The 15,658-nt window shown below is 52.0% G+C and overlaps 1 long non-coding RNA gene across 8 annotated transcripts in view; it reads left to right on the forward strand.

The window, feature by feature from the left end:
- Nucleotides 1–15,658, forward strand: part of LOC117033825 (uncharacterized) — a 429,465-nt gene that overhangs the window by 108,538 nt on the left and 305,269 nt on the right. The gene's annotated exons all lie outside the window — the stretch shown is intronic.

The following is a 15,658-nucleotide window of genomic DNA, read 5'->3' on the forward strand; positions in this document are numbered from 1 at the left end:
GAGACAGTTCCCCAGGTCCTCCATCCCTCACTCCAAACATTTGGGGGTGACTTTCTGTATTTCTGAACTCACGGTGTTTTGACAGTTTAGAAAGGCGACACAGTGCACACGTCATATCGCATATTACAAGCGGCACTGTCCCCCTGCCACTCATACGCTGAAGCCCTGAACCCCAGGACCTCGGAAGGTGACAGTCGTTGGAGGTGGGGCCGTTTAAGAGGTGATTAAGTTAAAATGAGACCATTAGGGTGGCCCCAGTCCAATCTGACGTGTCTTTATGAGGGAATCTCGACACCGTGTCAGCAGGGATGTGTGTACACAGAGGAAAGAGCGTGTGAGGGAGGAGGCAGCAAGAAGACAGCCATCTCTCTGTAAGCTAAGGAGAGAGGCCTCCGGAGAAAGCAAACCTGCCGACTCCTCGAGCTGGGACTGTCAGCCCCCACAACTATGAGAATGTAAATTTCCATTGTGAAAGCCGCTCAGTCGATGGTATTTTGGGCAAGGAAGCCTTCGCAGACTCGTATGCCATGTGTCTGGGACACGGCCGTGAACCAAGCCCTCAGGGTTCTACAGGGAGATACATTAATTTCATACTAAGTGGGATAAATAACATCAATAAATAGCCTCATGCTAGTTCAGGTCACGGTTCAAAATGACCAAACAATGCTGATCTTGAGAACTTCCAAGGTTTTAGAATTGTGCTCGAGAGTCTGCACTGTCAGCATTTCTGTTTTGCAGACGAAAATCTAAGCTCCAAGAGACTCAGTAATTTGCCCAAGATACGCAGTTAGGTGGTGCAGGGACCAGGTTTGAGCCTGGGTAGTGGGGCTCCAGAGCTGTGAACGCACCCACTGCACTGTGCCACGTCTTCATAGAGGTTGCCCTAGACCGTGTCCTCCAGGAGCTCCAAGCAAGTCAGCCATTCCGGGATGTTCAAGTGGAATACGAGGGGATGTCTGGACCCCATGTTCAAGTGCGGAGAGCTCTGGCTTTGGTCCCAGGACTCAGCTGCTCCAGCGTGAGGGCCAGTGCTCGTCCCCCAGGAAGGACAGCACTGAGCCAGGCTGGCGAGGCTGGAGCCACGGCTGTGACCAAGCGTGGGCCGCCCCACCGCCATTCAGCGCCATCAAAGGCCGTCTCTTGGCTGGCAAGGTGGGAGCAGCAGGCCACCGTGTTTGCTCTGGACAGAGCCTGGTCTGTCTTTTCAGACTGTAGGGACAGGCAGGGAGTTATGGCAGGGTAAAGCACTGCTGCTCTTTTCCATCTTTCCTGGCAAAGGGAAGACACAGCCCTTCAGTTTAATTTTTTTTTTTTTTTAAACTAAGTTCCACGTTTCTCTGCACAAGATGAACACAGGGTCTGCTTTGAACTTGAGCTAGAACCCACCTTTTGGTAGAAGCTTGTTCTTGTGTATTCAGTTGGCGTTTTAAAAGAAGAGTAATTTCACAGGCCTCGCTGTCCTGCTAGGCCTGTAATTGTCATTAGTTTTCATTCCTCTCTATAGACATTAACCAGTATGAGCAGCCTAGCTTGCACGGTGATTTAATGCTTTTCTAAGAGCTTTTTCAGCCACTGTCGACCTCTACCTTAACTTTGATTATCATCCCTGGTTTGCAGATGTTCAGAGATGTCAAGCAACTTGCCCAAGGTTGCACAGTTTGGGGGTCACACTGCTTCCAAGCACCGGGAAAGCATGTAGTGACAGGTTTCAGGGATGGCTTTACATGTATTTTCCTCAGGCCAGGGGGACCCTGTCTCCATTTTATAGATGAAAGTACTGAGGTCCAGGAGCAGAGACTTGCTGAGGGTCACACAGCTCATTCCTTCTCAGGCCCCTCCCGCCATCATAGGAGACAGTGCCTTGCGGTCACGTGGTTCGAAACCCTGACATTCTGTGTGCTTTGCTCAAGTTGTGCAGCCTCTCTGAGCCTGCTCTGTGAAGCAGGGATGAGAACAAGCTGTCATCATTTTATTAGGTTGGTGCAAAAGTAATTGTGGTTTCTGCAATTTTTTTTTTTTTAACCTTTTAAATCGCAGTTACTTTTACTCCAACCTAATGTCATTGGGTGATGTTTGCAGGGGTGCCTGTGGCCGAAGTCTTGTGATTGCCTTGTCTGCTCTGGATTCCTTCCCTTCCCTCTGCTCTTCTGGTGTCTCAGCTGCTTCTCTGCAGAGACAACCCGCAGCTCCATGTCCAGAGCCCAGCACCTGGGGAATGAGGAGACCCAGGGAATGCTACGCCCGGACACGCTTTGTCTTCCACTTTTACCACCATTTTTGTAGATGGTCTCCTCAGACCTCTCTTCCTTATCTACATGTGAGTGTCGCTCATGATACTGCAGTAAAGCTGCCGCTGGTACTGTCCAGAAATGAACTAATTTTCACCAAAGTCCTCAGAGGCAGGTGCTGTTGCACCTCTCCTCTTATAGCTAAGGAAATGGAGGCCCAGAGAGGTTGACACATTTGTCAGAGGTGGCACAGGTTTTGCATGGCAGCCCAGGACTGGAAGGAACCCAGGAAGTCTGGCTTACTAGCCCATCTCCCTTATGCAGTTAAGCCAGCACTTGTCTTGTTCCCAGGGTGGCAACATGTGTTGTGCAGCTGATGCGGCTGTGATCCCCAAAGTGGCACATAGAATGGGGAGAGTGGGGTGCCAGGGGTAGTTCCCAGGTGCCCCTGCTGCTCCTGGTTCTATTGGGCAAGGCCCCGGGGTGGTGGCAGCCATGTGATCTTGGGTGCACGGTTTCTAATTCCCTGATTCCAGAAGTTCAGCTGGGTGATCAAAGCTGAGTGCATCTAGTGGGGGGTGTCGGGGGTGGATAGACTGGAGGTGAGGTAGGGGGCACAGGCGAGGAGTCAAAGAGGAACCTACAGAGTGAGTGCCTGGCTGGCCGGTTGAGCTGAGGGTGGGGGAGGTGGTAAGTCATTCATTTAAATGAATATAATTATGTAGCACCTACGGTACCCAACTTGGCAAGCTTTATGTTTTCTCTTTTACTTGAGCCTCCTTCTGCGGAAGACAGAGCAGGTTATTAAATATCTCTTTTCCAGATGAGGCCCTGAGAGGGAAATTTATGTGCCCGAGGCCACGTGAGGGAGAGCCAGGGTTTGACCCCGGGATTTAGGATTCCAAGTCTCAAGTTCAAGTGTGTCTTGACCTCTGTGATCTAGAATCGGGGATGAGTGCCATCCATTGCTCAGTGACTCCGGAACAGTGACTGCACATGAACACGTTGCACGACAATGTCGTGTAGCGACAGGCTCGGGTACCACTGTGGAGGCGCAGTTCTAAGCACATCGTGTGTATTAACTCACGGAGTCCTGATGCGCCCCACGAGGGAAGCACTATTAAAACGGAACATTCAGGACTCAGGAGGCTGTCCCTGTTCATGCAGCTTGTCATACTCGTGGTCTGGGTCCTGCACTTCCTCCCAAGGTTAAATATTCAGTGGAGTAGGGTGGGTGGGCACCCCTGAGGCTGTAAGTGGGAAAAGGCAGGTGGGAAGGAGGGTACGTCTCCCGAGTGCTCAGCCATTTGAGTGTATTTTGCGTCAGTCCTCATATGGCTTCCTGTCTATGCTTTTATCTTATTCATGCATTTCCTGAGCGTTTATTAATCAACTACTATCTTCCAAGTGTGGGTACATTCTGAGCTGGAGAAGTTAAAAAGACACATGTGTATCTGCACTGGAAGGAGCTCTGCTCAGTGCGAACTCCTGAAGGAAGGGAGGCAGGAAGCGGCGTCTGTTCTATGTCAGGCACGGCTTTCGGCTGTTACATTCTCTGGTCAGCCGCTCAGCCTATGCGGTTCAAGGCGTCTGAGAACAAGCCAGGTGGGGAATGGCCACCTCTTCCCAGATCAAGGTCCAGAAAAGGCCCCTGCAGAATTCTTACAAGGCCGCACTCAGTTCCCGGGAGCAGGGGATTGGCGTTCACTTAACTGTCCCCTGAGGCTTGCCTTCTCGGGGTATGCCAGCACCCAGCCTGGTCTCCCCCACCACCAGTGAGCAATTCTCAGAAGGATCTGCCGTAAACCCAGGATAACAGACTCCTGGAAGCTTTCCCAATTTCTTTGTGCTTGACAGTTCCCCGCTTTTGCTAGAAGGGTTTAACCTCTGCAGTGATGATATCAAATCAGCTCGTCCAATCCAGCCCCTGAAATAATAATAATAATAATAATAATAATAATAATAATAATATCATTATAATGATATAATAGTAATAATAATGATATTATTATCATTATTAATTATTATTATTGCAGTTTCCAAGCTGGAGGGGCCTTAAGCCCACCCCCTGCCTTATACAGAGGGGAAATGGGGGTCAGTGAGCCCCTGAGAGATGAGCTGATTGATCCCAGGTCACACAGCTAGAGGACGGCAGGCCTGCAGCAGGAACTGGGATCAGGCCGCGGTGGCTCCCTTCCACTGATTGCCTCCTGGAGGTCTGTAGATAGGAGACACCCTTCCTGGAAAGACAACAGCTTGGGGCCGGTGCTGATAAGGCGGGGTGGGTGTGCCGGACAGGCTCAGAATAAAAGGATTACCAAGAGAAGTGAGGGATCGACCTTCTTTGAGGTGGGTCCTACAGATAAGGATGCTTTTGAAGTTCAGTTAGTGGCCGATAGGATCTTGGTGGCAGAGCCTGTCACGCATGAGCCTTCTGGATGGATGCACCCTGATAGGGAAATCAGCAAGCTGAAGATAGAGAAAGGGGACACTTATCACTGGTGGCCTCTGTAGGGCTTAGGTCCTTCCTTCCTGTCCACCCTTGTTCTGGAGTCCGTCTCCACTTTGCAGATGCAAAAACTGAGGCATAGATAATCGTTTCCTGTTTGTTTGTTTTAAACCTTGATGGGGCTATCATTGTTTCACCTTCCTAGGACACTTCAAAATGCAGGCTACTCCTCTTCCACAACAGTTTAATTGAGCATATACTATAGGCCAGGCGCTGTGCTGCATTCTGGGAGTACAGAAATAAGTAGGACACTTTCTTCCCTTAGGGAACTTTTGGTCTCTTGGCAGAGAGATTTAGATGAGAATCAAGTAATCACAGCAGAGGGTCTGAGGGCTGTGCTGGGGACACAGGTTGCCATAAGCACGCAGAGGGACCCACAGTGTGGACTTAGGGGGAAGAAAGGCGTTAGCCTGGAGAAGAGGTGGGCAGGCGTGTTCTAGGTCAGAGGCAGGAGGGAAGAGGGAGCAGGTAAGCAGGTTAACTGCCTGCTGACCTGCTGCCCCTTCAACGCTGTGTTCCATGCAGGCAGCGATGGCCTTTGTCTTCTCCGGGTCCCTTGTTTCTCTCCCAGTGTCCGGATCTCGTCAGACTAGGTAAATGTGGGGTGAGTGAATGAATGCTCTGATTTGCAGTACAGTTGTTACTGGAAAGCATTCAATTCCTTTCTTTCTTACCTTTTCCTGCCTCCTCAAAGGAAAAATATGGCAGAGAAGTTCCCAGAAGCACAAACGCAGAGAGAATTAGTGCCCTTGGATAGATTTTTAGTTTTCCACTCAGAAGGTCGCCTCCTTTTTGGAGCAGCATTTGCAATACTCTGACTGCCTTTGCATACACCCCTCCTCTGAGTTCTGGGTCCCTTTAACAAATATTCATTCAACGAATACAGACGGTGCACCTGCTATGTGCCAGACACAATTTCGGGCATTGGGACACGTCAGGGAATGATCTGTTTGGGGAGGAAGCTGATCTGGCGAGAAGTCTGTCCAGCTGGAAGCAGAGACCCGTGAGGTGTTTGGTCTGGGCGCCTTCGGTCCTGGTTCCGGAAGTCCCTCTGCTTCCCTGACCCTCAATTTGCAGGAATGTGGAGTGAGCAGCTGGATTAAAGATACCGTTCGCCCTGTTCGAGCTGAGTGTCCAGGCCTCTGCCCCAAACCCAGGAGCTGGCAGTTGTCTTTCCACTGTGTCTACTTGTGCTCCGTTCCTTTTACTGGAGAGCCCCAGGTAGACGCTTCCTCTGTGCCAGGTGCTGAGCAAGGCCAGGGGCCTCGTGGAGCCCACTGGTGGGACAGACAGTGCCGTTGGAGCTTGCACAGAGTCGCCCAGGAGGGCAGGGCGAGGCTCCCAGGGGTGTGAGTTAGGAGCACTGCCCAAACTGTGCGCTGCCTGCTCTGCATTTTGAAGCCCAACGTGGAAGGCGTTGCTCGGCCACATGAGGCCAGGAGGGGCCACAGACCCAAAGGAGCCGAGTGCATGCGTGGGAGGGTCCCCGGAAGGGTCAGCTGCGTCTGGAGCTGGGCACGGAGCAGGGGTCGGCCGGTGATGGGCAGGATACTCAGGGTCACCTCAGGTCTTGCAGCTTGAGGCTCTAAAGAGCTTCCATTGTGTCTTCTTGGCAACACCTCCTTAGGGGAGGAGGGAGGCCGCAGAGTTATTGGATTTGCATTTTGGAAAGATCACCCTGATGTGACTGCGGAGTAAGGCCTGGAAAACCAGCCAAAGAGAATGTCACAATAAATAGACTAATTGCAATTCCAGTTCTAGGGGTTTTGCAGGGGGGCGTGCCGGGAGGATGGCTCGCTTGGTTTGTATTAAATTAAATTTCATTACTAAGAGGCCCATGACATTCTGGTGGCTCGGTATAGCTAGTGTTTTCATAATGAGAAAAACAGGACAATAATAGCATCTCGGAGAATGCAAACTTTACCAGTAGTTTTGTTTTTAACATTACCCCTTTAGGGTGTTGGGTTCACTTAGGTTTTGGAGTCACTCAGGAGTCCTAAAAGTTGCCCAAAAGAGGCAGGGAGCGTACTTCCGCTACCATTATATGGCTGAGGAAGTGGAGGCACCAGCAGGTGACATGAGTTGCTTGGGGTCACACACCTGGTAGGTGGCAGAGTGGCGTTTGGGCCTCATGTATCGAGTCTCTTACCCACTGTTCTCGTCTTCATTTCTGAGCAGTGACTCCTGTCTTCCTGTGGAGGTATTTCCCGCCACACCTCTGGGGAGCTGGGCGTAAATTGGGGCATCGAAGGGGAGTGGGTCTTGTCCACTTTCAGATAGCCGGAGAGAGCTCCTGGCGTAGTCTAGAGCTTCCTGGGGGGGGGGGGGTGTCCTGTAACCTGCGCAGGCTGATTCAGCCGCCGCTCGCCGCAGGTGGCTATCGGGCACTTGAAATGGGGCCACTGAGGAACTGCGATTTTAGTGGGAGTTCATTTTCATTTTTTAAAAATTAAATAGCCACACGTGGCTAGTAACTACCCATTGGACAGCCCCGGTCTGGAGTTCCGGGGCCACCTGACTTCTTTGGCTTCTGAATGCGTGCCTCTAAAGGTTTCTGAACTTGGTGCCAGTGAAGGGCTGGCTGGCGATTCTGAGCGCTTCCAAGTAGAGCGGGACAGCCCTTCCCGGACTCTGAGCTCTGGCTCAGGTGGGATGTGAGACTCACCTCAGGTCATAGTGGGGTGTCAGAGGGACTTTTGTGGAAACCACTTGTCTGCTGGGTTTGATTTTGTCTCTTTTAGGCTCACAGCAGGGAATGCCTGCTGGTTGGGGGATTAGAGTGTCATCCTCCTTTCTCTCCCTGGGACATGCTCAGATTTTCACACTCCGGTACAGGTCCCTGAGCAACGGCAGGCGTGCTGCCAGCTGCGCGGACCCTGAGCCCCAGCTTCCTGAACCTCAGAAGCAAAAGCCCGCAGTGGGCCACTGACGCCAGCTCTGGAGGACTAATTGGAGGGTGGGACACCTGACAGCTCCTCGGGTAATGAGTGTTTCTGGTGGCTCCTGGGACGTCACCCAGGCTGATTGTAGGTTACATGCTTTTTACAGGAATGTGTGTCCAGCCACTGTGACAAAGGGAGAGGTCAGCAGGAGGGCAGGGCCTTTCTCTGAGTGGAAAACGAGACCCAGGGCCTCTAGTGGCAGGTCGGGAATGAACTGGAAGAAGGGCTTAACTCCTGGGGGGCTTGGAGAAGGGGTAGAGGGAGGAGAGGATACTGGGATCAGTCCCGTGAAGGTTGGCCTTTGTCTGCTCCCCTCTTCCCCGACCCCCAGACCCCAGCATGGTACACAAAGTAGGCTTGTCCTATAGGATTGGCAGGAAGACAAATGACAGAGGCCAGGGTTGGGGCCGCCCTGAGAAGGTGGGATCTTCCTCTTTGGTGTCTGTTCTGGACAGAACCATGGCGTCTGTATCTGCCCCTGCCCAACCCCCCGCCCAGGGCGCAGTGCAGCTGGCTCCACAGTGTTCCACGGCCTTCCCAAGAATGAGGCCACTTCAAGGGGTGCGGGCTCACTCCATGTTTCCCCAGCCTCCCTTGAGACATCTTTTAAAGAAGCGACCGCTTGCCTGATCAGCCCTTCTCCTGCCATAAAGACGGAAAGGAAAAGTATGCCAAGTACTTCAAGACTCCTTTTCATCTCAGGTTCACCCATCTCGATAAGGAGATGACCGCGTTCCTGGGGGTTCTGTAACTTGGCCAAAGTCACACGGTTCATTGGAAAATATTTGAGCACACGCGTAGGCCTCATGTACGGGCTGGGGACGTCTGTTTTGTGTGTTTACCACAACTCACAGTTACCGACGCCTGGGGTGTGCTTGGCTGCGTGGTTGTAAGGGCTCTTTGGTTGTAGAAGGCCTGGGATCCTATGACCTTGCAGTGCCCGCCCCTTCTCTGTGCTGTCCTTCTTTGTCCGTGGCTGTGCCTGGCCAACACGCATGCACAGGAGAGGGGAGCTTGAGACATGTTGTGGGAGGGAGGGCTACCTGGCTGATGGGACAAGTGGATTACACAGGGTGTCCCAAATGGCAACCGTGGAGGGAGATATTCTAGGTCTGTCAGAATGTGTGGAAGGTCCTGCGGACACGCAGGGTTGAATCTTGTCCCCCCCAAAAGGTGTGTTCAAGTCCAAACTCCCACACGCCCATGGAGGCCCTGCAAACCCCAAGGATTGCCAACGAACCAGAAGCTAGAAGAAAGGCAGCCAGAGATTCTTCCCTAGAGCCTCTGAGAGAGCGTGGGCCTGCTGACACCTTGATTTTAGATTTCCAGCCTCCAGAACTGTGAGAAAGTACACTTCTGTTGTTTGAAGCCACCCAGTTTGTGGTCATTTGGAATGGCAGCCCTAGGAGAGTAGTGTGCAAGGGAATTCCGTCCCGTCCCGAGGGGTGTGTGAGGGCTTTCCCAGAGTCTGTGTAGATCCTGGAATTAATAAGTTTATAAATGCAGCAAGTTTAGGAAGCCTGCATGCTGGGGGTGAAGGGTTAATGTTTGGCCCCCCAGGTATCCCTTCAATGTCATTTCACACCGAGCACAGCGCCTGCCACATTGGTTGGGAGCCCTCTGGGAGCCAGGCACTGGACACGTGGCATTTCAGCCCCAGCAGCCCTGCAGAAGAGCTGGGACCCATTTCAGGGGTCAGGGTCTGCAGCCGCTCAGCCTCACTGGTGAGAGTCCCTTCACTTCACACCTGCCCACCTGAGGTGCTGGGCTTGCCTCTGAAAACAAGGTGCCCAGAAGCCTGTCCGTGCCCATGTACTGTCACTGTGCCAGGGACACACAGGGAGCCTCACAGGATAGGAAGGAGGGCAGGGCAGGGCAGGGCTGGCCCCAGGGACTTGTGTTCACGCTCGGTGGTGGCAGTGTCACTGCCATCGTGGTCAGGTACTTCGCAGTGACCTGTGGGGGCGGGGTCAGGCCACAGGGCTGAGCAGGAGGGCAGGCAGTGGGGGAACCCCTCACCGGTTGCTAGTCACTCGGAGAGCGCTGGACTTCGGAGCTCTTAAACCGCGAAAGACTCCCCCCTCACACTCTCTCCCGCTTGGGGCCTTGGAGGAGAAATCACGGGCTGGTCTTGCCCGAGTTAGCTGTGCCCCAGCCCTGGCACACTGGCATCGGCATTAAAAAATCGCGGCACCAGGGCCCCACCCCCAGAGACTGTGAGGGTGGTTTCAAAAGGCACGGAAACAAGCAGGTGATCCGAATGTCACCCAGGGCTGAGCTGAACTGGGTCATTTGTTTGTGTGCCCTCCCTTTGCCGCATCTGCAGCCTTGCTCCATGACCTGGGTGGCAAATCAATCAGACAAGGCGTCAGGGAGTGACAGTCATGGGAGAGAGCCGCCTGCCAGTGAGTGCCCACCGCTGCCGGGCATCCTGCGTAGTGTGTGCATTTCTTTTAATCCTCACCACACCCCTACGAGGAAGGTTCTGTAATGCCCCCATTTTATGGATGCAAACACCGAGGCCACGGGTGCAGTGTCATGCCCAAAGCTGTAGAGCTGGTAGCGTTGGAGTCAGGACCGGACTCAGGTCACCTGTGACTCCACAGTGCTAACCCTCTGACTTGACTGCCCCTCCCCAGACCGTCAGTGGGGACAGCTGTGGGTTGGGATTGCTGTCCACACGGGAAATCCCACCTGGGTCCCCTCCCCTATAGAAAATGAAAGTTGTACATGGACCCCAAGCATCATGTGTCGAAACTGGTCCACGTTGCCTTGTTGAAAAAAGAATTTAGGAAGCGCAGTATTTAAATTATCTCAGGCTTCTCAGCAGAGTGTTGTGTGTGAGGATGGTGGGCATTTGCATACACTCAGATCCAGGTTTTTCTCTTCCTGTTGAGCACTGTGGGCGTGGCGGGGAGGAAGCCGTGGCGGGGAGGAAGGCTGACTCGCGCACAGCTGAGATACTCAGATCCTGCCGGACGCTGCGGGCCTGGAAGGCTGACATCTCTAATACGTGACCCCACGGTGACAACATTTTCCATTCTCTGATTAGAACCCTCACTTCTTTGACTTGATCCTCAAATACCTCTAGAGTTTTTGACCATTTCTCAGACCGAGTTCTGCTTCTAGTGCCCCAGAGTCCTGCCCGTTTCTTTTTCATGCATCATTGATGTTTTACCGATTAAAAAAAGTATCATCCTCAAGCTTGTCATTGTTTGTTGAACACACGGCATTGCAACTGCAAAGAAAGAATGGAAATGGATGAGGAAATGCAGTCAGCACCCTTCCCCCAACCAATCGGATTGTTTTCAGCTATCTGACATGTCTGTTCATACATTGACTTGTGATTTTTTACAGAGGCATAGGTATAGGAGATCTGTTGTAGTCTTTCATCTGATATTATCACCTAAGCATGTTTCTATTCTGTTAAAACACCTTACTAACAATCCTTTTTAAAGAGCGTGTAATGAATGGTCCGTCAGGTCGATACATCGTATTCTAAAGCCAGTTCTCTGCTGTTGAAAATTAAGTTTCCTAGTAATTTGCTGTAGTACTTACAGGTGCCAGGATCAGCTCTGTGCCTGTAACTCTTCTCCCCTTGGGAAATCCTGTGGACACATTCTCAGCAGAAGTATCATAGAGTCAAAAGGCACCATTTTATGGCTCTTGACCCACGCTGCCAAATTACTTTCCAGTCAAGTTGTTTATGCCGCCACCATCAACATGTGGATATGCCAGTTTCGCCACAGCCTCATTCAATAGGTTATCATTCAATAGATGCAACTGGTCTCTTGTGAGATTTATACTTTTTTATCCTTAACTGAGGCCAATCTTTTTTTTTTTTTTTTTTTTTTTTAAGTCGGCTCATTTACTGACTCTCTTTGGGAATGCTGGTTTTGGCTGCAGCCAAATTCATTACTTTCCATGCAAATCCCTTCAAGTTGAGCCAGTTGCAACTCAGCCTTTACTTAAATGTAAGTGAGCTTCAAAACCAAGCCTCGGTGTGAGACTTTGAAGGCTGGAGGAGACACCTTTGCTCCTTGCTCACCTCGAGTTAGCACGAACTCTGAGCTGGCGCTTGTAGTCTGCGTGACTTCAAACTTAACACTTGTCCCACCAGTTTTGTCTTATGAACAAGGCGGGATTTTTTTTCAGAAAGCTTCCAGACACAACTCTTTCAACTCTTTTTGAGCTTCCTAGACATAAAAAAAAAATGAAGAAAAGTCCCCGTGTGTTCCTGTTAAGTCTTTATTTGTGGTGCTGCTTGAGTTTTTAGATAGTTTTCTCTGATTTTCTCTTGCTGTTCTAACCTCACCACATCCTGTGGGGTCGGGAGGCTCCCCTTACCCTGTTTATCTCTGTTCTCGCCTGGTTCTCCAGCTGGAACCTTCCTCCGTAAGAAGGCTGAGGCGAATGGGGAGAAGCCAGGATGGATTTAAAGATCCTTGTTGTCCCAAAGGAAGACTGAAGCTTACATCTTAGGGTTTGTAGAAATGCCTGAATTCGACTCAGGGGCAATAATTGGATGGGGATTGGACTTCAGTTTAGACTTAGGGAACCTTAGGGTTCAAAGAAACCTCTGAGGTCATCTCTTCCCATCCTTATCTGGAGCAGGACTCCCTACTATAGAATTTCTGGTGGTGCCATCCTTGTAACTTACACCTCTCCCCTGCTGGGCAAATCTGTCTTTCTTGTTGAATAAAACCAACCTCTTTGAGACTTAATGCTCTGAGACAGAGGGTTCTGGGGAAAGCTAGTGGGACTTGGAGAAGGCTTCATGACCTAGGTCTTGCTATTCACACAGACCCTGCACACAGTATGCATTCAAATCTGGCTGTGCCTTGGGGACTCTCTGAGCCCCATTTTATCCATCTGTCACTTGGGGACAATGTAGCTGTCTTTTAGGATTAGTGATCACATGGAAAGTCCAGCAGTTCCCGGCACTGAGGAGGCTGGAGATGAATGGCCGTTACGAGCGATTTCTGTAGGATTGATCTGTGTAGAGTTTGCTTCCTTTTTCTGTGCCGATTCTTGGGTTGACAGTCGACCTCTGGTCACTTAAGAGCATTTTCACTTGTGAAAAGAGAAGTGATCTTCTTCTGACCTCCTGCCCAGGGAGAAGTCACATAACTGCTTGCCTGGGCCTGTGTTTAGGGGTGATGGAGACCTACGCGTACACGTGACTTAGGAGAAGCTCTGACGGAGTATCTGGAAGCTGTGATTTCATGACAAGGAAGGGACTGGTTTCTCCTCCTCAGTTCCTTGCTTCTCTCATCCTGATGTTTGTGGACCGAGTCCCCTTCATGCCTCAAGGACCCCTCATCCAACCCCAGCCCAGCTCAGGGATGTGGTCTGGGGGAGACTGTCCTTGTTAGGGAAGTGAAGTGGAGGGGGTCACGGCCTGTCTGCCTGGAGTGCAGTCTCCACTTGACATTGCTTTTGCTTCCTGAACCAGGCTTTGAGGGCATGGACTCCCCATGGGGGTGCCAAGGCACTGAGGTCACCGCCTTCTTGCCCACAGGGTGAGAGACTCATACTCTTGCACATTGGATCCCCGGAGTGGGTCCCCAGCAACCCCAGCCTTGGAGTTGATTGCATGTGTGTGAGAGTCAGGTTGTCCAGCCGCACCTTCCCTGCTGTTGACCTGCTGTGTGAGCCCCTAGGGTTTTGGAGGCTTCGTTTCTTTCTTTAGTAAAAGAAGAGGAGGGACGTGTGGCACTATCATGCTTTCTCCAAGCCCTCAACCCCCTTAGCCATCACTGAAATCCATGTGCACGCCTTATACAGGTAAGTGTGCAAGGAGGGCTGTTTGGGAGAAAAGGAGGTTATGGTTCCCTTGCTGCCCCCACCCCAGCTCCATCAAGACGGGGCCTCACAGGAGACTGTTGAGCTTCTTGGGATTCGTGCTGTGGAGTTGGAAAGGGTAGCTCTGGAGGTTCTTATATAGGCCAGGGACCTATGATTAAATAGCAGCGGCATCTGCTTACCAAACACGAGCTGTGTGGTGCTTTGCGGACATGGTGCTCGGTTCCTACAGGCATTCTGATAGGTTTGTTCCAGATAACGCTGAGGCTCGGGGAGGTGGTTCTACCTAGCCCAGGTCACGCAGGAAGGAAGTGGTGGAGCCTCGGAACTAGCTCAGGTTGTGTGTCAGGCAGCAGAGCCACAGGCTGGAGCTCTGAGCACCGCTGCCTCCTTGCGACTTGTCCCTTCAGCACGACACTGGGCATCCCTGGAGGTCGGTACTTTGCGTTGTCCACCCGTCCACCTCCTCTGATGGTCCCAGCCTTTTAGATGCTGCCAGCTCAGGGACGAAGAGGCATCTGTGTCTTTTTAGAAGACACGGTACTACTTAACAAATAGCCTCTGTGACATCCCTTGCTTCGTGATTGTGCCAAGTAAGCTTTCTCCCTTTCTCAGGGTCCTCGTCACTTACTCTTGTTTGCACATCGGTTCCCCTTTCTCTCAGCACTCCTGCGCTTCCCCCTCGGAAATGAGGACACTTGGTGGGTGGGGCTGCAGGAGGATGGCTCCCAGGGTCCGTACCTGTCTTAGGGGAACTGAAGCCGGGGTTTGGGGTTCTCCACTGTTGACTCTACGCCTGAGGCTGCCTTCTCAGAATGGAGGCTCTGGGCAGTGCCCCAAGTCCCCTCTGCTCAGGAGCTCAGCAGACTAGGGGTTCAAAGCAACTGTTGACAACCCAAGGGATGGCTAATTGAAGAGCACTTGCCCCGGTGCCGAAGCGTCGGTTACCAGCTGTCCCCTCGCACTTCTGTTCCACGACCATGATGGCTTCCTGTCCCTATAGGATCAAGTCCCCAAACTGCAGTACTACCTTCAGGACCTCTGTCAACTGCCTCCGTTGGTACTGGGCATGCCACAGCCCCCCGTCACGGTGACGGATGCTGTGGTTACGGACAGCTTGCCCCGCTCCCGTCGCTGTCGCCGCAGCCCCCTGACCTGGGCGTTGGTATTGACTCCGCTCTGATGAGCAGAGGCTGGTCTCCGTTGGGTGATGCTCATGTCTTGTTTCTCCTCCTTCCTGTTGCCCTCCTCCGTTCTCTCACTTCTTTCCAGCTGCTGGTGACAGGTCACCTTCTCCAGGAAGTTCTCCATGGTTGGCTTCTCCGTCATCCCCATCGTCAGTGTTTCTTGAGAACCGCGATGAACAATTTACCTGAGTCACATAATGTAACCGGTACCAAATGATGACCTTTCATTTATTGTCTAGCTGCTTTAGGTGTGATGTCCTTGCCCAACCACATGTGTTTGTCCATCCATCCATCCATCCATCCATCCATCATCTAATCATTCCACAGACGTCTTACCAACTCCTTTCCTGTACTGTGTGCAGGGGGAACAAAGATGAGGAAAACGAGTCTCTCCCTCAAGGCTCTGGGACTCAGCCGTATATTAAAACAACGACAGGTGTTTGCTGCTTCTCGTTCATTGGTCATGGCCTTGAGCTGAGGCTTCAGCCCCTTGTCCCCAGGGCGCTCCGAGTAAGCGGTTCCCGTCTAGAAGTGGTCTGTTTACTGTTCTGGTCCTAGCGCTTCATCCTGGTGGCACGGGGCCTGAGCAGTAATGATAAGAAACTTCCTGATGCAGGTTGGGTTCCCTGGGAAGCCGCTGGACAACTCTGAAGGGCCATCCCACCGCAGGCAGGATATTTATTATGGGATGCCTTTGAGATCAAGAGCTGTGAGACGGAGGGGGGAAGAAATCACGCCTGGGCAGAGGGAGAAGTCGAGCTGTGACAATGTCCCAACAAAGCCTCTGCCAGTCCCATGGGACCCCCGGCGATGGCCTGGCCCTTCAGAGCTGTCCAGCATTGAGATCTTGGTGGATCCATCATTGTATGTAGGCTCTCCTGGAAGTGTACGTGGTCTGGAGGAAGGTACTGCACTTGTCTTGAAGGTCATCATTCGCCAGCACCTTCAGCCGCTGCTCTGGGTGATGGCTGGCTGGATGAATGTCTG

Source organism: Rhinolophus ferrumequinum, chromosome 14 (assembly GCF_004115265.2).
Source record: "Rhinolophus ferrumequinum isolate MPI-CBG mRhiFer1 chromosome 14, mRhiFer1_v1.p, whole genome shotgun sequence".
In the NCBI taxonomy this organism is placed as follows: Eukaryota; Metazoa; Chordata; class Mammalia; order Chiroptera; family Rhinolophidae; genus Rhinolophus; species Rhinolophus ferrumequinum.